At 47.0% G+C, this 20025-nt stretch overlaps 2 long non-coding RNA genes across 3 annotated transcripts in view; one reads left to right on the forward strand and one right to left on the reverse strand.

The window, feature by feature from the left end:
- Window positions 1-238: 238 nt before the first annotated feature.
- Window positions 239-11357, forward strand: LOC133231766 (uncharacterized). Its single transcript, XR_009731231.1, has 3 exons — window positions 239-683; window positions 9448-9516; window positions 11172-11357. It is a non-coding gene; the product is annotated as an uncharacterized LOC133231766 (long non-coding RNA).
- LOC133231767 (uncharacterized) overlaps window positions 1835-20025 on the reverse strand; it is a 32316-nt gene continuing 14125 nt past the window's right edge. For both annotated transcript variants that reach the window (XR_009731232.1, XR_009731233.1), the window contains exons 2-5: window positions 13965-14114; window positions 8948-9012; window positions 8252-8308; window positions 1835-2620 (exon numbers count right to left, since the gene is read on the reverse strand). This is a non-coding gene — a long non-coding RNA (uncharacterized LOC133231767). The remainder of the gene's footprint in view (window positions 2621-8251; window positions 8309-8947; window positions 9013-13964; window positions 14115-20025) is intronic.

Below are 20025 nucleotides of genomic sequence, written 5' to 3' on the forward strand. Positions count from 1 at the left end.
TTTAAAGTAATTTTAGAGGTTTAAAAATAAAATAAAGCTAAAATACTAAGACACAATAGGAATTTAGGAAGAACAGTTAAAATGTTCTAAAGTCTTCCTTTTTGGGGATAAGAAGTTAGAGATACTGGTTAACTTTATAGTCATTAAAGCAAGTATTTACGTTAAAATTTTAAGGGTTCCTACAAGAAGAATGGAAATAAAGTGGAAAACTTCCAAACCAAACAAAAGAAGATACAGTCAAGTTGGTAGAATGCTTAAAAAGAAGTGATCGAAAGAAAACACAAAGTAAAATGGTAGAAATAATTTCATCAGTATCAGTAATCATGACGACTCTAACTGGATGAAACTTAAAACTTCTGAACACGCATACGCTAGACACTAGGCATTGTTCAGTTGCAGACTCGTGGGACAAAAAAAGCAATGATAACAATGGGCTAAAGGGAACACAGAGTTCTATCTAGTAAAAGGAGGGGCACCCCCGTTTCAGTCTGTAGGGAGAAGGTTGGGGAAGACTTCCTGAAGATGGCGACCCTTCAGCTGCATCCTGGAGGATGAATAAGAAGCAGAAGGGATAGGAAGGGTGTGCCAGGGAAAGGTGCAAAGTCATGGAAGTGTGAGAGAACAAGGAATGCTCTGGTCCAACCTTCTTTTGTTATGGATGAGGAACCTGAACTTCAGAACAGGTAAGGAGACTGTCCCAAGGTCACCCATCTGGTTAGGAACAGAACCAGGATTTGGACCCAAGACTCCCACCTCCTCGAACACCCCCTTTCTACTGTACCACAGTGCCTTAGGTGTGCAGCAGGAGGTTCGAAGACTGCATATCGTTGAGATTCCAGCCGACTTGGAAAAAGAGCTGCCTCTGGGTGTGGGGCCTGGCTGTGTCTCTGGCTTATCCTGGGCTGGAGCAGAGCCAGGAACTTGGCAGTTTCCAGAGCTGAGCAGTCCAGCTCACCCCAAGGAAGCCATGGCACTGATGCCCAGTTTAATCATTAACTCCAAGTTCACAGGGCTGGAGCTGGAATGCACAGGACCTGGGGAGCAGTCTGGGTCTCCGGGAGCTAAGAGAAAGATGGCTCTTGAGAAGGGACTCAGGTTTATTTTATTTTTTATATTTTTGGCTGCACTGGATCTTCGTTGCAGTGCCCAGGCTTCTACAATTGTTGGCAGGCGGGCTTCTCTAGTTGTGGCACGTGGGCTCTAGATGGCATGGCTCAACAGCTGCAGCACAAGGGTTTAGCTGCAGCATGTGGGATCTTAATTCTCTGACCAGGGATTGAACCTTGACCCCCTGCATTGGGAGCATGGAGTCTTATCCACTGGCCCACCAGGGAAGCTCCAGGAACCAAGTTTCGACTGGGGTCTTTTGTCCCTGACTGGGTCTATACTCTGGGTTCAGGAATAAGCGTTTTTGCTGTTCCTCTCCATTTTGTTGGAGTTTACTTATCATCTTGTTAACTTGGTTTCAGAATCCCTGTCATTATTCATAATATATCGTACTTGCCTCTGCTGCAGCCCTTACCCTGAGCAGTAAGTCTTTACGCATTCATCTACCCCAATAAACTGCGACCTCCCAGAGGGCAGGACTCAGTCTTTTAACTTAATATCCTCGGCGTTTGGCAGAGCCTGGCATATAGTAGGTGCTCATTGTTTGCTGACTGGTTGAATAGATGATGGGCTTCCCTGATAGCTCAGTTGGTAAAGAATCCAAAGCAGGAGACCCCCACCTTGATTCCTGGGTCAAACTATTCCTGAACAGATGAGACCCTAATTCTGCATAAATGTATTCCAAAGCACAAGACTTTTTTTTTTTTTTTTATTAAAAGAAGTGGAGAGTGATTTTGCATAAAAAGTTCAACAGAGATTCACAAATATTTCTTAGGATATTCTGTGCTATCTTCATATATTACAGAGCCAAGATGAGGTCCACTGGTCTAAATGGAAGGAATGCTGCTAAGGAGTTGAGTCTTCTCCCCTTTCCGGGTTAGTGTCCAGGTGGCAGCAGAGCATCCTGAAGGTTGCTTGGGCACATTAGGGAGAGGGGTGCTCTTCAAGCATGAAAGTGAAAGGGTTAGCTACTCAGTCGGGTCTGACTCTTTGCGATCCCCATGGACTATAACCCGCCAGGCTCCTCCATCCTTGGAATTCTCCAGGCAAGACTACTGGAATGGGTCGCCATTCCCTTCTCCAGGGGATCTTTCTGAACTAGGGGTCAAACCTGGGTCTCAAGCATGAGGTGACATTTTTTATTGAGGAGACAAAAGCCCCAAGGAGGGCAAATTCCACCAGCATGATAAAGCTAACTGCTCCTTATAATTTCTGAAAGCCTTCAGTTGGGAAGACTGCATCACCAAGCCCTGAGAACACAACTATAAAGGAACTTCTGGATTCCATTGAAGAAACGTTCCAATGGAAGGGGAGATACAGGAGGTGGCAAAATTTCTGTTTCTTTCTGGTGAACCTGATTTTCCTGATCTGTAAGGTAGAGGTGGTCATCTCTTCTTCATGACGCACTTGTTGTGATTAGATGGAATGATGGTAAATGAGCCTTGGTACGTAGAAAATGCTCAGTCATGGTGCAAACATCTTTTCCCTATTTTTGAAAGTAAGAATCCTGAACCTGTATAGAACCAGAGATGTGGAAATACATTCTGCTGTTAGAGACCATATGACTGGGTGACCAGGGATTCAGCAGCCCCATCTGGAAGGGATGGAGTCATTCTGCTGACTACTGGCTTTCAGTGCAAACATCTGCTGATACTGTTGTAGTAGAGCCAGCCCTGGAGGATGCTGGAAGAAGACATTCCTTGCAGGAACAGTCGCTTTCCCGGAAAACCCAGCTTGCCTGGTTGGGGTTGAGCCAGAAAGACTGACTTTCACCCTAGCAAATTCTCTTTCACTCCAAGGTCTTGGATACAGTGGGAAGACTGCCCAACGTCAGGGAGCCTCCTTCTGTACCAACCTCTGGGTTCTTGCTGGCGGGTGGCAAATAATCTAACCAGTTCGCCTGCACCTCTTTCTACCACCTGTAAGCTCTCAGAGACCTGTGAGTTCTTTAGAATTTCCAGTGTGCGGGGATTGTGGTGTGAGTTAATTCAGATAAGACCTAAGCTTAGATGCCTCCAGCTTCCCACCTGCTCTAGGTCCCTGCATCATCCAGAGCAGGTCACTGAGCTGCCCTTGTCACCTGGTTTCTTTTCCCTTGGCCTTTCCATTTCTCTCCATTGTTCCAAAGAACTGGGGTGAAATGAAAAGTCAATTGCCAAGGGAGATCCTCTCCTGGGGCAAATTTCCTGTTTCTGCCTACGGGCATGAAGACCCTGAGTGGGAAGGCCAGTGCGGGGCACTCTCCCAGAACCAGCCCTGGGGTGACAGGTACAGGCTGTATCCACCCTTTTATGGTGTGTGTGGGGGTGGGGGTGGGGAAAGAGAGGGTTTAAAAGAGGAGGAGGAAGAAGAAAGACTGTGTAGAGACCCCAAGGCTGCTCCATTACTCCAAGCCCGCCCCTACCTGAAACTGTCGTCTCCACCAAGTCCCAGAGAGGGAGAAGCAGAGAGCTGGGGGTGGGGGAGAAAGAGACGGAGAGGGGGAATCAAAGAAAATTGCAAAAGTCAATGGCCTGGAACCAGAGGCAGCCTCAGCAACTGCAGTGTGACTTTGATTCCCCTATCATAACCCTGAATTAAAAATTCAGGCAATTATCTGCATGGCTTCCTTCTGATTAGAATGAGCCGGAGCCTCATTAATGCATCGGCACAGAGGAAAGCCATTAGGGTCTGTGAAATGGAATGTTTCTCTGAGAACAGGTTCCGCTTGATGTAGAATACCCAGCAAAAAGAAATTTCACACATTTTTGAGCTCAGAGTCACAGGACGGCACCCTGCTTCGGGGCTGCAGACCCTGCCACGGTCGTCCCCTCTCAGCTGGTTCTGGGTGAAAGCCACCTTTGTTTCCCAGCCTCTCTCTGGTACCTCCATCCGCTGGAGTTGTGTGTGTGTGGGGGTGTGTGTGGGTGTGGGTGTGGGTGTGTGTGTGTGTGAGGGAGTTGAGGGGCCAGAAGGGACTTCCTGGCCGTCCTGAGACACTGAGTCAGACTGGATGTCTGATCTCAGAGTCCTTGAGCCATGAGGAGCCCTGGAACTTTGGGGGGATTCTCTGCCCTCCTTTGCTAGAAGAACCAGAAGCAGGTTTGTTGGGGACAGGGAAGGTCCAAGACTCCAGAAAAGATCAGTGTATCTGCATGTTCCCAAGAGTCCTGGCGCTTTCCTGACCCGTATACTGACTTGGGCATCCCAAGGTGGCCCAAGCAGGATCTGGGGAAGCTGAGCCAACCTTGGGGGTTTGTTGCTTAGAAAGGGGTGAAGGATTAGCATTCAGGAGGGCACCCTTTATTCATCCCGTATTCTGTGAGCTCAAAGCTTCCAGAGATGCAGATCTACCATCCTGTGCCTAAGGGGGTTAAAAAAAATGTGAAGTGTTAGTCACTCAGTCTTGCCCAACTCTTTGTGACCCCATGGACTGTAGCCCGCCAGGCTCCTCTGTCCATGGAATTCTCCAAGCCAGAATACTGGAGTGGGTAGCCATCTTCTCCAGGGGATCTTCCTGACCCAGGGATGGAACCTGGTCTCCCGCATTGCATGCGAATTCTTTCTTTACTGAGACACCAGGGAAGCATGCACACAATAACCGGCATTCGGAAGCTCTCATCAACCCCTTCTTTGGGATTTCTAGGGTGCAGCTCCTTTCTTCAAATGACTGTGTATTGCTTACAGGAGAACTCAAGAGCAGTTTTCCAAAATAATCACCCTCGCTGCCGGGGTAAGTTCATCTCTTGGGCTTGACCCTATGTCGTCTAGGTTTTCTTCAAGCTGGTGGATGGGACTTGGGTTCCCCCAGACCAACAGCTCGACATTCCTCTAATACGGGGATTCTAGGGACACCAAACATTGATCCTTGGGATAAGCTACATAAAATAATCTCTTTAGGAGAAAAGCCAATCTGACATGATGAGGACTAGAAAGCCGTGAAAAAGATTTTGTAGGAAGAAAACCAGTTACGGTCATTAAGGTGCCAACCAGGAAAGCATTTTCCTTCAAAGTATTGGAACAAGCCACTTTCTTCTCCTGGCACACCTGTCCCCTATTCAGTGTTTAAAAACCAGGGCCAAGTGTCTGTGCAAAGCTGTAAACACAGCCAGGCGGTCCTGAGAATAATGGAGTCAATGTGTCAATGACACAATTTGTACCAACGGCGCCCCCTACTGGACAGCAGCAACACTGGGCAACCCGCGGTCATTCAAGTTTTTCAGAACGTTTCTAGTGCCATCCCACGTTGGAGGGGACATTCCTGGCCACCAGGGAGTTTTCCTGCAGCATGTTTTCAATACTGCGGACAGTTTTATGGGTGTAAGATTCCTAGAGGTTACCTCAACCTCTAAGACAAACAAGATGCTTGGTGATTCAACCATGTTCCTTTGTGGGTTCTGAGTGTCTGTTTTTTTCTAACGCGTCGCTCTCCTTGGACCAACACTCGCCAGAGTTAAACATAGTTGAGGATGACTTGTGACCACGGATGATCCCCGTGTAAAGGGCTGACCTAAAGGCACCCGGGGTCTTGGGTGGCTGGAGGTTATCTCTCGAGCCTCACCGGCTGGTATGGGAGTGAAAGGGACTGGCCAAAGGTCAGGAATGTGGGCCTTCTGGAGAGGGAAGCCAGTCCACCAGCTTCACGGCCGAGCCTTTCTCTCTGTCGCTGAAAAGAATCAAATCTCAGCCTTTGCACCTTAGCCCCGTCTGCTGCATTCCTCAATATTTTAAACATAGACCCTCTGCTCAGTCCGACCATCCCTTTCTTGCCAAGATAACCCAGTCTCTACCTTTGTACCTTATCACTCCTTATTCGTTCCACGAATGTTTTCTTTGGACAACTGTTCTGTGCCAGACACTGTTCCAGGAAGGGGAGCTATAGCACTAAATGTGAAACAGAAAGTCTCTCGTGTTCTCAGTGGGGACGCTGTGCTGTGCTAAGTCGCTCAGTCGTATCTGACTGTGCAACCCTATGGACTGCAGCCCACCGGGTTCCCCTGTCCGTGGGATTCTCCAGGCAAGAATACTGGAACTGGTTGCCTTGCCCTCCTCCAGAGGATCTTCCCGATCCAGAGATGGAACCCAGGTCTCGAAGGCAGATTCTCTGCCGTCTAAGCCACCAGGGAAGCCCCTAGTTTGGGGATACAATTATAGAAAGACAAGTGTGAGCGAGCGGTGTAAGTGCTGTGAAGAGGTCAAGCTGGGAGAGAGGGGAAGAGAGGGAGGGTGGCTACTTCATCAGGGGAGGGACTGTCTCTCTGCAAAGCCCTTTGGAAAAGCTTCGTGCTCTGTCCACACTGGTGATCTGTCTGCTTTCTCTCCTTTAAAACCAGGACTGCCTCTTCCATGAAACTTCCCCAGTTCATGTTCCCTCTCCAGTGACTCTGCCCTTCAGCTCATCCCTGCTCAAGCTTCTTCCTTCTCAGAAAGATGTTTGATGATCTTAGATTGTGATCTCCTGGAGGAAAAGAGTCCTGTCTTCCACTTCTCTGCTTTGCTACCAGAGCAGGTGGTGGTGGTAGGGGAGGTGAGGAGGAGACAAGCATATCTACTCTGTGCTAGAAGCACTCACACATTCCTTTCTCTGGTCCTCACAAAACTCCTGCAGACTCTGGCTTATTGTCCACATTTTATAAACAAGGAAAGTGGGGCTTCATTTACCCAAGAGCACACAACCAGTGAGTGGTGGAACTGGGGTCTGAACCCTGATCTCTTTAGCATCGTGTGGTCTGTACTCTTCCCACCCTGGAGCCTATTTGTGAAGTATTCCTGCGGTGGCATCAATGAATGATGAGTACAAGGAAAGGATAAGCTTTGTTTTCTCATCGAAGAGCTGTGCAAAAAAAGTGAGACGCCCCTACCCCTGTCTCCTGGGTTGGCGATTCTTCCTTCACTGCATTGTAACCAGGTAACCACAGGCACCTCACTTCCCCTTCCAGGGGCTCATGACTTGTCTTTGTAAGTTAAGATTAGGCTACAGGTGGCTCAGACAGTAAAGAATCTGCCTGCAATGCAGGAGACCCATGTTCAAGCCTTGGGTCAGGAAGATCCCCTGGAGGAGGGTATGCCAACCCACTCCAGTATTCTTGCCTAGAGAATCCCATGGACAGAGGAGCCTGGAGGGTTATGGCCCATGGGAGCCCGAAGAGTCAGACAGGACTGAGTGACTAACACTTCACACATGACCTCCCAGCTCTGACATTCTAAGGAATGTCATCTTCAAGGAATGGGAGAGGATGGATTTCGGGGAGAAGTTACCGACTTTACTGCATCAAATATTTTTTTTTAACATTAAGAGACAGAAACATAACAGGGTTTGCTCATTCAATTAAAATTCAACATGTTTTGAATAACTACTACATGCCTGACCATGGCATGTGCTGAGGATACAGAAATAAACTTTTAAAATATTGTTCTTTACCCTGGCATATATGTAAAGGGAAAGATAAATATCTCACGAAATTATCACAATGACAGCAGCTGATAGCTCACATGTAATCCACCCTTTGCCAGAAATTGTTCTGAGCACTTGCAACTTATAACTCATTTTAATCCTCCCAACAGACTATGAGGGGAATATTATTTTTATTCCTACTCTACAAGTGAGTAAACTGAGGTACAAAGAAGGGTGTATGCTGAAGAGGTATTGTGAGCGTTAATATTTTTTAAGATTTCTTTGATATGGATCATTTTTAAAGCCTTTATTGAATCAGTTGCAATATTGCTTCTGTTTTATGTGTTGGTTTTTTGGCTGTGAGTCATTCGGAATCTTAGCTGCCTGACCCAGGATGGAACCCACACCCCCAGCATTGGAAGGTGAAGTCTTAACCACTGGAGCTCCAGGGAAGTCCCAAATGGTGCTTCTTTACAGGGCCTGAGGTGTCAAGATGAGGATAGGCCGTCATCCTGCACTGCTAACAGCTGGTTTTTTCCCCCTGAAAGTGAAAGTGTTGCTCAGTCGTGTCCAACTCTTTTTGACCCCATGGACTGTAGCACGCCAGGCTCCTCTGTCCATGGGATTTCCCAGGCAAGAATACTGGAGTGGGTTGCCATTTTCTTCTCCAGGGGATCTTCCTGACCCAGGGGTCAAACCCACATCTCCTGCATTGCAGGCAGATTCTTTACCATCTGAGCTACCAGGGAAGCCACTGTGGTTATTCCTTACCTGACCCTTCTGCCACTTGGGATCAGCCACACACGTCCAGCTGGAGGAAGGGATTTTCTGCAATGAGCAGAGAAGGCTTTAGGGTTTTGAAACTGAAAATCTGTAGCCGTCAAGTTACATGGAACATGGAATACACTGGGTAAATTACAGCCAGTTTCCTGTCCACTGAGAAGGGGAGTGAGAAGAGGAAAGGGGCAAGCATGGATGCTCTGGGAAGTCGAGCACTAGCCCCTGCACCCACCTGAGCAAGAAGTGCAGTGGGTCCTGGGGATCAGACCTCTCCTTGAGCCCTGATGTGGCAAAAACAAGGGTGCCCTGTGCTTGAGGGCAGTTGGAAGGAGATAGGCTCTTAGCTCTGCAAGAGCTGACCACTGTGGCCAGTGTGGTACACAGAGCAGAATGAATGTCTGTCTTCCTAGGAGAAGGATGGAAGGAATAAGAGGGTCACCGGACACAGAGCCTTCTAGAGTGGGAACCAGAGAAAACACTGCCCCAGGACCAAGTGAGGAGTGGATGTCTTGTGGCTGCTGAAAAGAGGCGGTGGGGTATAGAGGCCAGGATGGGGGCACCTCCAGGGCAGGGGGCTCTGTCTGCTTTGCTCATTGCTGCATCCTGAGGTAACAACAATCCACCAACATTCGTTAAATGAAGGACCCTAGACGGCTGCCTCTAGAATCAGGCTGTTGGGTTTCATACCTCAGCTCTGCCTTTCACTCCCTGTGTCATCCTTGCATAAGTCTCTCCCCTTCTCTGGGCTTCACCTGTAAAATGGGGATAAAAATAGTGCAGATCAATACTGATCTGAGACAAAGAGAAAGAATGCCTCTGAAGCACTGAGTGTCTGGAGCAGCACACGGGCTCAGGAGGATTTGCTCTGAGAAATGGAGGCCCTTGCCTCCATCCTTTCCCGCACCTTATACCCTCTCAACTCCAACACCACCCTGAGCTTAGACACAACCTCGAAGAAAAGATGAGGACTCTGGTATTGGCGAAGATCAAGTTCCAACCATCACGATACAATAGAGACTCCTAAGGACATGAAGTTAAATGTTTTCATTTGAAACAGTTATTTTTCTGGCACAGTGAATTTTGTAGCCTGATAATCATATTCAAGATAAATGCAAGCCTGTGAAGAATCAGGTGTCCTTCTGAGAGCTTGGCTAGCATTTAAATTAAATTTGCTTGCTTCCTTGCAGATATGTTGACTCACAGAACAACCTACTTTTCACCTTACTTGTCTTTCTAGAAAAAGCCCAGTTCTTCAGGTGAGTTATTGTTTGCAAGTGCTGCTAACAGAAACTAACTTTAAGGCAAAAGAGGTCAAGTCTAGGAAACAGAACTCTGTCCTTCCCCGCAAGAGCACTGGACTTTCCTGAAGAAATTCAGTATCAAGGGTTTTATTTCTTGTTAAGATATGTTCCCCTGAAGGTGAGTGATAGATATTATCATTAATTTTTTATTAAAAAGAAAAACCTATCTGTATTTACCTGACTTCCCACTTATCTAAAGGCCAATAAGTGACTATCCTATTTTCCCAGATTGTATGCATTTTTAACACTGAAAGCCTCATATCCTGGGAAACCCTCTCTGTTCCAGGCAAACAAAAAGTCTCTAAATGTCCCAGATAATCCGTAAATGCCAATGACATACCAGGTAGGCTTGTCAGCCCAAGGAAGTGTCTGCAGTTTTTTGTTGTTGTTGTTGTTAATGAGCAAGGAAATTTACTCATTTCAAATCAGAAGAGCTCACCTCAGGGAGGAAAATCAAAACTGATCCCCTGGGGGCACTTTCCACTCTGCTGACAATCAGTAAGCCTGGCCCTGGAGACCCTGCAAAGGGGGATACAGCCTGCCTGCCTCGATGATGAGGAGATGGGATGCAGACAGAAGACCACGTCACATGGGGGCCGCCGGACAAAGCTGCAGACCCTTGCCCTGGCATTCTTCCTGTCAAGTCCCTCGCTTTTGGTCAGACTCTCAATCCCTCGATGAACCCCGGCCACAGCGCAGGGCGGTTTCCACATCTCTAAGTTACCGTCCAGTCTGTCTGGCCGTGCAGAGCCCTGGGGTTTGTCCATAAGCAAGAGGAACCCAGGCACGGCGGTTCCCCTCAGGACACACGGAGTGGCTGCCCCAAGCCTCTGTGTGCGTCTCTTTCCTTCAGACCAAGTGTCTCTTGCTGTTTCTCTGGCGTCCTCAGACCTGACGGAATTGGTCCACTGCTTACAGAGCGAGATTTGTTTCTGCACATCACGGGGGAGAATGAGGACCCATCCGGACTGTGGGTGTTTGGCTCCGTGGTTGGATTCCTGAGGCCACAGGGCTCCTTCCATGAGTCAGGGTCTCTTGTGAAATTGTAGTCAAGATGTTGGTGGGGCTGCTTCATCTGAAGGCTTGACTGGGGCGGGAGGGTCTGCTTTCAAGACAGCTCACCACACGGCTGTTGGCTGGAGGCCTCAGTTCCTCACCATAGCACCTCTTCATGGGGCTGCCTGGGTGTCTTCATGAGATGAGAGCTCCCCCCAAAGTCAAGAGACAGAAAGCAAGAGAGAAGCCATGGAACACCCACACCCCGCCCCCCCCACCACTGCCTTTTAAAAAATATTTACTTATTTGGCTTTGATGGGTCTTAGTTGGGGCATGCAGGTTTAATTGCCCTGTGGCTTGTGGGATCTTAATTCACCGACCAGGTGTCAAAACCTGCACCCCCTGCATTGCAAGGCAGATTCTGAACCGCTGGACCACCAGGGAAGTCCCCACAGTGCCTTTTAAGACCCAATCATGGGCTTGCCTGGTGGCTCAGTGATAAAGAATCCACCTGCCAATGCAAGAGACATGGGTTCAGTCCCTGATCCGGGAAGATCCCACATACTGTGGAGCAGCTAAACGCGTGCCCCACAATTATTGATTCTGTGTTCTAGAGCCCAAGAACTGCAACTGCTGAAGCTCGCGTGCTCCAGGCTCTGCAACAAGAGAAGCCACCGAAATGAGAAGCCTGCACATCGCAGCTAGAGAGTAGCCCCTGCTCACAGAAACTGGAGGAAAGCCCACATAACAACGAAGACCCAGAGCAGTCAAAAATAAATAAATAAAAAATTTTAAAAAGACCCAACCATGCACCATCATTTCTTCCACATTCATTTGCTAGAAGAAAGCCATCAAGTCCAGCCTCACTCAAGGGGAGGGCGAAATAGGGAGCAAAGAATATCAAAGGATTTGTGTACATAGTTAAAAATCACTATTTCCCTAAACATTAAAGGACCATGGATGAATTCCCAGAAAGTTAGTTTTGGTAATTACAAAGAAGGAAAAGCACAGATTTCAAGTCACATTTGAGGTTGATCCAAGGCCTTGCTTCTTTTCAGTTTGTGGGATTTGGGGCAAAATGATCATCTCTAAACCTTACTACTACTACTACTAAGTCGATTTAGTTGTGTCCGACTCTGTGCGACCCCACAGACGGCAGCCCACCGGGCTCCGCCGTCCCTGGGATTCTCCAGGCAAGAACACTGGAGTGGGTTGCCATTTCCTTCTCCAATGCATGAAAGTGAAAAGTGAAAGTGAAGTCGCTCAGTCGTGTCCGACTCTTCGAGACCCCATGGACTGCAGCCTACCAGGCTCCTCTGTCCATGGGATTTTCCAGGCAAGAGTACTGGAGTGGGGTGCCATTGCCTTCTCCTCTCTAAACCTTAGTGTCTTCATTTATAAAATGAAGATAATAGTAATTCTCTCATTGACTTACTATAATAATTAAATGAGATGACCTCCCGAGGGACAGATCCAAATTGTACAGGGTACTATGCTCTTATAAAATTGACACGGCCCTCTTTAAGAAAAGAGAAGGCAAAGTTACAATTAGATGTTAGGTGTAAAATGAACATTTATTTAGAATTAGAAATGGTAAAAAAAAAAAACACACACACATTTTCAAAGCTGGTAAGTACTAGAACTATCACAAAACCTAGAAAAATGACAATTAAAAAATTCAATTACCTAGGCATTACCTCTTTATCATCTTTCCTACATTTTGACTGCACATTTTTGACCACTTCTCAACATGACAAAGATTTTGTAATATTTTCCATAGTCAGGAGAGAAAGATAAATCAGTCTTTGATTCAGCTTTACAATTCATTATTTGTAATGTCAGGCACTTCTTCGGGGTTGTTGTCAAATGTGGAAAACTATCATGTGTCTCTTATAGAGGTGCTCAGGGCACTTCAAAGCGTCTTGTGTAATGAATTGATGGCACCTGTTACCCAGGACCATTAGAGGGGTCTGCACAAGGGAGGGGCTTAAAGCTTCAGCCTCCCTGGATATCTTCCCCTGGAAGCAGGCATGCATGCGGCAGGGAGGCTGGCACATATTAGGTGCTCAGGAAATGGGAAAAGCGTGGAGACAACCGTCATCCTCTTTCTCCATTGCCCCAGGCAAAGTCAGAGACTTCTCATCTTGATTTCCTCTTCCTCCTTCTCCAGGAGCTCCTCCAGGCCCCTCGGAAGGCAGGGACAAAAATACAGCCCTTGTTATGATGGAGTCGAATGAACACTGGGCTCAGAATGAAAAGCCCTGGGTCTGAGTCCTGACTTTATCACTTACCAGCTGAGAAATTACCCAACCGCTCTGTGTCTCAGTTCCCTCATCTCTGGGGTGAACGCTGCTATGCCAGCTTCGTGGGTTGTTGCAGAGAATAATGGCAGGCTATAAGAAAAAGGGCTTTGTAAATTGTAAGCAGCTTCACTAAAGTAAAGTGTTTATTTTGATGTCTGGAAGTTACTGAGGAGCCAGTTTGGACACTATGCAATGTATCAGAATCTTGAATTCTTTGTTCTCTGTGGTCTCAAGGAGTTGGAAATTCAAAACGGACTTTCACCAAATTTGGCACAAAGACCAGGATAGCAAAATAGTGCACTCTTTCCATAGAAAGATACTGAGTCCCAGCTAGTGCCATAATTTGTGCTAGAGATGAGAGTTCAAAGACGGACAAGACACACTCCTGGCCCTTTGTGGATGGGTAGATGGAATCCCAGACAGACATCTGCAGGTTACAGCCTCAGTGTCGCTGTGTCTCAGAGCCTCCTTCTGCCAAGGGGTGTGGCTAAATGCCCAAACGGCATGGAAACTGATGGGTGGACGCTTGCAGATCGTGGAGAATCCTTGCGCAGGTGTCCGACAGAACCATTAGAGAGTTGCAGGGAGGCCCTGCCGAGACTGACTGTTCTTGGGGGAATTTTCAGGAAGCTTTGAAGTGCCGCCAGGGCAAGGGAGGCTGCCCCATCCTGGAGGTGCATTCACTTGTAATTTACTCCTCCACGTGGGCTCTGGAGCTCCAGTCTCATAAATACATCACCCACGCAGCCCTGCCCTGTGTAAAGGAAGATGGACAGAGGAGGTGGGGCGGGGGGTGCAGAGGAAGAGGAATCCCTAAATTAAGAAGGTCCCTGGGAGTCACTGGCCTACAGACAGGACCGATCCCTCCCGTCTCTCTCCTTGAAGCAGAAATATTTCCAACTAAGATCACAGACTCCCTTGTCATAAAATCAATGAAACCACAAGGGAAAATGACCTCTCGCTTGACTGCACCAGAGATATCTCAAACGGAGCCATTTCCCCTCCTGCAGAAGCAAGTGTGCTGGGGCTCGGAACCGGCATCCAGGCTCTGCTGCGGAGAATTTTTGATGAAAAGGAAATCAGGTGGGTTCGGAGCTTACTTACTTGTTTTACTTGCTGTGTTTAGAATGGTTTCTGAGCCACCCCTCCAGGGGAGAATTTTTCCTGGAGTCAGACCTGGGTCCAAGCTCCAGCTCCTCTAATTTCTGGCTGGATGTCTTTGGGCAAAATGGAATCTCATCCCGGTTTCCTCATCTAGTAAAAAAAACAAGAAAGAGGATGATACTGTAAGGTCTGCCTGCCCTACAGGGGTGGTGACAAGGTCAAGAGGTAAGTCTATGCAAATACCTTTAAACCACAAAGCTCTTGATAAACAACAGATTTTATTTTTAAAAGGTAAAAGCCGGACTTCCCTGGTGGTCCAGTGGTTAGGAATCTTCCTTGCAAGGCAGGGGACGCAGGTTCAATCCCTGGTCGGGGAACTAAAATCCCACATTCCTTGGAGAAACTAAGTCCACAGGCCGCAACTAGAGGGTCTGTGAGCCACAATGAAAGATCCTACATGATGCAACGAAAACCTTGCATGCTGCAACTAAGACTCAACACAGCCAAATTAAAAAAAAAAAAAAAAAAGACAGAAGCACGAAATCCTGACAGTGTCCCTGGAAGAACTTCTTATGTTGCAAGGGACAGAGAACCTGTCTCAAACTGGCTCAAACCACTTGGAGCTATTACAACTTCTGCAACTGAAAAGGGCTGAGATAGGATTGATTCAGGTGATGATTACATTCAAGGAATGTCACCAAGGGCCAGCTCTTTCCCATCCCTGCAGGGACCACAAACCTCACGTCTTAACAGGATGTCATCCAGAGGAAGGGAAGTCCTTTGTCCACTAACTTCTGTTGAAGAGAGGTGGAGAAGAAGTGAGAGGCTCTTCTCTTTCCAAACTCTGCACACGGATCCAATTTCACTGGCTCTCTTTATGTTGTTGTTGTCATTCAGTCACTAAGTTGTGTCTGACTCTTTTTGACCTCATGGACTGCAGCACGCCAGGCTTCCCTGCCCTTCACTATCTTCCAGAGTTTGCTCAAAGTCAAGTCCACTGAGTTGGTGATGCCATCCAACCATCTCATCCTGTTGCCCCCTTCTCCTTCCACCTCAGTCTTTCCCAGCATCAGGTTTTGTCTCTTTACATAGCCAGGGGATAAGACACACCTGAAGAGGATCAAGGCCCATCCCTAGATGTGGGTGGCAGGATCATGATGCCAACCAAAAAACACTTGAAGGAGTTATTTTATCAGAAGTAAAGTAAGTGGATGCTGAGTTGCAAAAACAGTATCAATCTAGCGCAGTCCATGCCCTTTAACTACTCAATAGCCACACTCACCTATATCCCCATAAATATATCTTCAAAAATACCCACTCTCTACATAAACACAAGCAACCTCTTTTCCTAAAGGGATGAGGCACAGTTTCACCCAGTCTGGTTCTCTGGAACAGAACCTTGCAAATGGAGCTCTTTTGGTCCTGTGTGGTCCAGTGAGGCTAAGTGGTTATATTTAACCACTGTTATACACGCCATAAACTGTAATGGAGAGAGAACAGAGTAATCACAGTAAAAAGTCTCATTTGGAAAATAAAAGAACAAGAAACAACTCTCAGTGGTCACTGTCCTTACATAACCCATGTCATACTGCGCAGAAATCACATGGACGTCCTGCCCTGGCAGCAAGTGTGTATCTGCCCCAGTTCTGCCCTGTGAAAGGCTCCCCTTTGCCCTCTGCCCTCTGTGGCTCCTGCTTGTCACTTTGGAAAAGTCTCTTCTGTGAATTGTCCTTCATGGCCCATATGATGTGTGCATCATGAAGGATGCCCCTTTGGGGTTCAGCGCTGTTTTAGCAGCCCTCTTTCTATCATGTGAATTTGGGGGCTTGGAAATCCTTCTCACAGACCATTGTGGGACAGGTTTGAGGTCTCTTTGGCAAAATGATGCCCTTAAAAAATTAACAGTCTGAAAACTATAAGACTCTGATGAAGGAAATTGAAGACATAAACAGATGTATGGATGTGAGAGTTGGACCATAAAGAGAGCTGAGTGCTGAAGAATTGATGCCTTTGAACTGTGGTGTTGGAGGAGACTCTTGAGAGTCCCTTGGACTTCAAGGAGATCAAACCAGTCCATCCTAAAGGAGATCAGTCCTGAATATTCATCCGAAGGACTGATGCGGAAGCTGAAACTTCGATGCTTTGGCCACCTGATGCAAAGAACCAACTCCCTGGAAAAGACCTGATGCTGGGAAAGATTGAAGGAAGGAGGAGAAGGGGACGACAGAGGATGAGATGGTTGGATGGCATCACCGACTCGATAGACATGAGTTTGAGCAATCTCCAGGAGTTGGTGATGGACAGGGAAGCCTGGTGTGCTGCAATCCATGAAGTCTCAAAGAGTCGGACATGACTGAGTGAACTAAACTAATCCAAGGCAATCTATAGATTCAATACAATATCTGTCAAATTACCAGTGGCATTTTATGTTTTATTCTAAAATATTTATCAGTATTTCTTTTACATTTAGATTTCTTAAGTCATATGAATAAATTTTTCTGTATTATATGAGGTAGGAATTTGAGATTCATTTTTTCCCATATGCATAGCCCAATTAGATTGAAAATTTGGCCTAACCCAAACACTAACTCCTTTCTGAGCAATTCTCACAGAATCCTAGTTAAAATGAGCCAATTAATGAATCATTTAAAATTAATTGGATGAATCTTTTTTTTTTTTGCACAGCTCATATTTGCTAGTTTAGCTAAGTTAGTAAGGGAAGACCCTTCAAAACTGACAGATTTGAGCTCAAATCTGATAAATGAAAGGATGCCAACCATGAGCAGAGTTGGGGAAGAAAATTCCAGGAAGAAGAAACAAGTCGGTAGGTAAAACTTGATACATGCAAGGGATGATGAGAAAGCCAGTGGGGCTGGAGTGTGATGCTGCAGAGAATCGCAGGGGCTCATTCTTTCAAATGTGAGGTCCAAGGAAAGAGAAGCAGGCTGCAGTCACCACGAGACAATGGAGCAATGCCTGAGGTTCTGAGGGAAGTTCTCTCTGTCTAGAGTGAGGGCGCAGGGACTTCCCTGGGGGTCCAGTGGCTAAGACTCCTCACTCCCGATGCAGGGTCCTGGGTTCCATTCCAGGTCAGGGATCTAGATCCCACATGCCGCAACCAGGGGTTTGCAAGCTGCAGCTAAAGATCCTGCGTGCTGGAACTAAGACCCAGTGCAGCCAAATAAAAAAGAAAGAAAGGAGAAGGAGGGAAAAATGACTGGGCACAATGAAAATATTTCAGACTCACGCGAACTCAGAAATGTTACCTGTAAAGCAAGTTTTCTTAGGATCTTTATACCGCAGTCTACTCCAAGGCAAGGACAAGAAGAGGACAAGGGCCGACCCAGGAAGACCACGTGGACCACACCACTGCGACGGCAGTGTGATTTCCCTGGAGAACACTCTACAGGCCCCAGCCGCTTTGGAAGAAGTTTGTTTATTTGCAGCTTCCGCCTGTCTCCCTTCCAGTCCGTGTTCCACAGTGTTGCTCAAGCAAACTTGATCGAGTTTTAACATCCATCAGTTTAAACATCCTCCAATCGTTCCCTCTAAGTTTCAGAATAAAATCCAACTTTCAGTGTGATAGGAAGGCCCCTTGCTTTTGACCTCTGCCCATCACTCACACTCTGGATGGCTGCTCATACCCTCTGCTCCAAGCATCGGTCATCCACAGACTTCTTACAGCTCTCTGCCACTTCGGAGCCTTCATACCTGCTCCTCTCTCTCTGCAAGGAAACCCTTCTTCCCCTCCTTTCCCTGGTAGATTCTTCCTTTTTATTCAAACCTTGGTATCTTGGGGGGAACTTCCTTGTCCACCTTGTGATCCCCTCCTCCCACCACTGGTTCAAGTCCCCTTGGTTTTACCCCCAGGATTTCTCTGTGTTACTCAACCTCTAGTACCAATCTGCCTGTTGACTTTTTGTTTATTTAATCTTCTCCTCACTATATGATAATCTCCTTGAGAGTAGATTATTTTAATCATTATGGAAGTTTCTCTAATGGCTTCCCTGTAGTTAGCCTGCTTAGGTTAAAATTTCTGCTGCAAGACGTCAAGAACAGACTTATGGACAGGGGTGGGGAGGAAGAAGGAGAGGGTGGGATGAATGGAGAGAGTAACATGGAAACATATCCCTTCTCCAGGGGATCTTCCCAACCCAGGGATTGAACCCAGGTCTCCCACATTGCAGGCAGAGTCTTTACCAGCTAAGTCATAAGGGAAGCCCAAGAATACTGGAGTGGGTAGCCTATCCCTTCTCCAGCAGATCTTCCCGACCCAGGAATCAAACCGGGGTCTCCTGCATTGCAGGCAGATTCTTTACCAACTTGAGGTATGAGGGAAACCCCAACATATACGCTACCATTTGTCAAATAGAGAGCAAGGGAATTTGCGGTGTGATTCCAGAACTCGAACAAGGCTCTGTAATAACCTAGAGGGGCGGGAGAGGGTGGGAGGTGGGAGGGAGGTTCAAGAGAGAGGGGACAGATGTATGCCTACGGCTGATTCAGGTTGATGTATAGCAGAAATCAACACAATACTGTAGATCGATTATCCTTCCATTAAAAATAAAGTAAAAAGATTTCTACCGTGTCACTTGCTGCGTTGTCTTGGGAACTCTGAGTCTCAGTTTCCTCACTTGCCAATAGATGTGATATCTTTATCTGCAGCATCTGGCAAACAGGAGGTGCTCAGAAGGTTGTGCATAATGAATCCAGACAGATGGGCAGAGTTCCAGGGTGGGCACCTCTTGGCAGGAGAGGAAGGGTGACTCACTCCAGCCAATCTTCATTCCTTCCCTCCCTTCCAAGGAGGAGGGCTCAGCTTCCTCTCAAGGACCATTATGGCTTGTGAGGACTGTGAGGAAAATCTGAAAAATGCAGGCTCTGTTCTTGTTCACCCTTATCCATGGGTTGACCTAAGGAATTCAGGATATTTCAGAGGGCAGAAATTTCCCAAACGTGTCACTGTCTGACCATTCTTAAGAGGCTGTGTATCTATGGTGTTACTTTGGGATTCAAATTTCCCAAGATGTGGATGTCTTAACGAGAGGCTGCTGGGAGGAAGTGGAGGGATCATGTACCCATTCTGCAGATGGTAAAACCTCACATCGTCTTCAAACTCCTCAGAGCCCAGGAACTCACCTAAGTTGTCAGGAATCTACAGAGAAGAGGTCCCTGGCTCCCAGGTGTCCCCTCTCCTCCAGCTAAATGATTCTTCTCTTTCTGTTCTTATGGTGGGGGCAACATCCCCAGGGGGCCTTTCTACTTTGAATGAGTTTCTAGAAGCAAGAAAGAGAGTTGACCCTTCTCAATGCAGTCACAAGATATGAGGCAGAGTCGAGAATGGATTGCATGGACTTCCCTGCTGATCCAATGGCTAAGATTCTGGGCTTCCAGTGCAGAGGGCCTGGGTTCGATCCCTGGTCAGGGAGGTAGATCCCACATGCTACAACTAAGAGTTCACATGCTGCAATGAAAGCTTCCGCATGTCACAAATAAGGCAGCAAAAAAAAAAAAAAAAAAGATTGTGAATTGGTACATGAAGATTCACTTGAAGATTATTCACAACAGTCCCAAAGTAGAAATCACCAGAATACCCATCAGTGAATGAATGAGCAGATAAATAAAAGCAGAAAAAGGAATGGAGTACTGACCCATGCTACAGCATGGAGGAAGCTTGAGGGCCTCATGCTAAGTGAAAGAAACCAGACAGAAAAGACTACATGCTATATGATTCCCCTCATGTGAAGTGTTCAGAGTAGGTTAATTTGTAGAGACAGAAAGTAGGTTAATGATTGCTTAGGCCTGGGGGAAAGGGTGGACATTGGGAGCAACGACATGTGGCTGCTAATAGGTAGGGGGGTTTCTTTGGGAGGTGATGAAAATGTTCTAATATTGACTGTAGTGATGGTCGCACAACTCTGTGAATAGACTGAAAACCATTGAATTGCACACTTTAAATATGTGAACTGTATCTGAGTAAGTGAAAGTGTTAATCACTCAGTCTGGTCTGACTCTTTGCCACCCCATGGATCGTAGCCCACCAGGCTCCTCCATCCATGGA

Source organism: Bos javanicus, chromosome 19, assembly GCF_032452875.1.
Source record: "Bos javanicus breed banteng chromosome 19, ARS-OSU_banteng_1.0, whole genome shotgun sequence".
In the NCBI taxonomy this organism is placed as follows: Eukaryota; Metazoa; Chordata; class Mammalia; order Artiodactyla; family Bovidae; genus Bos; species Bos javanicus.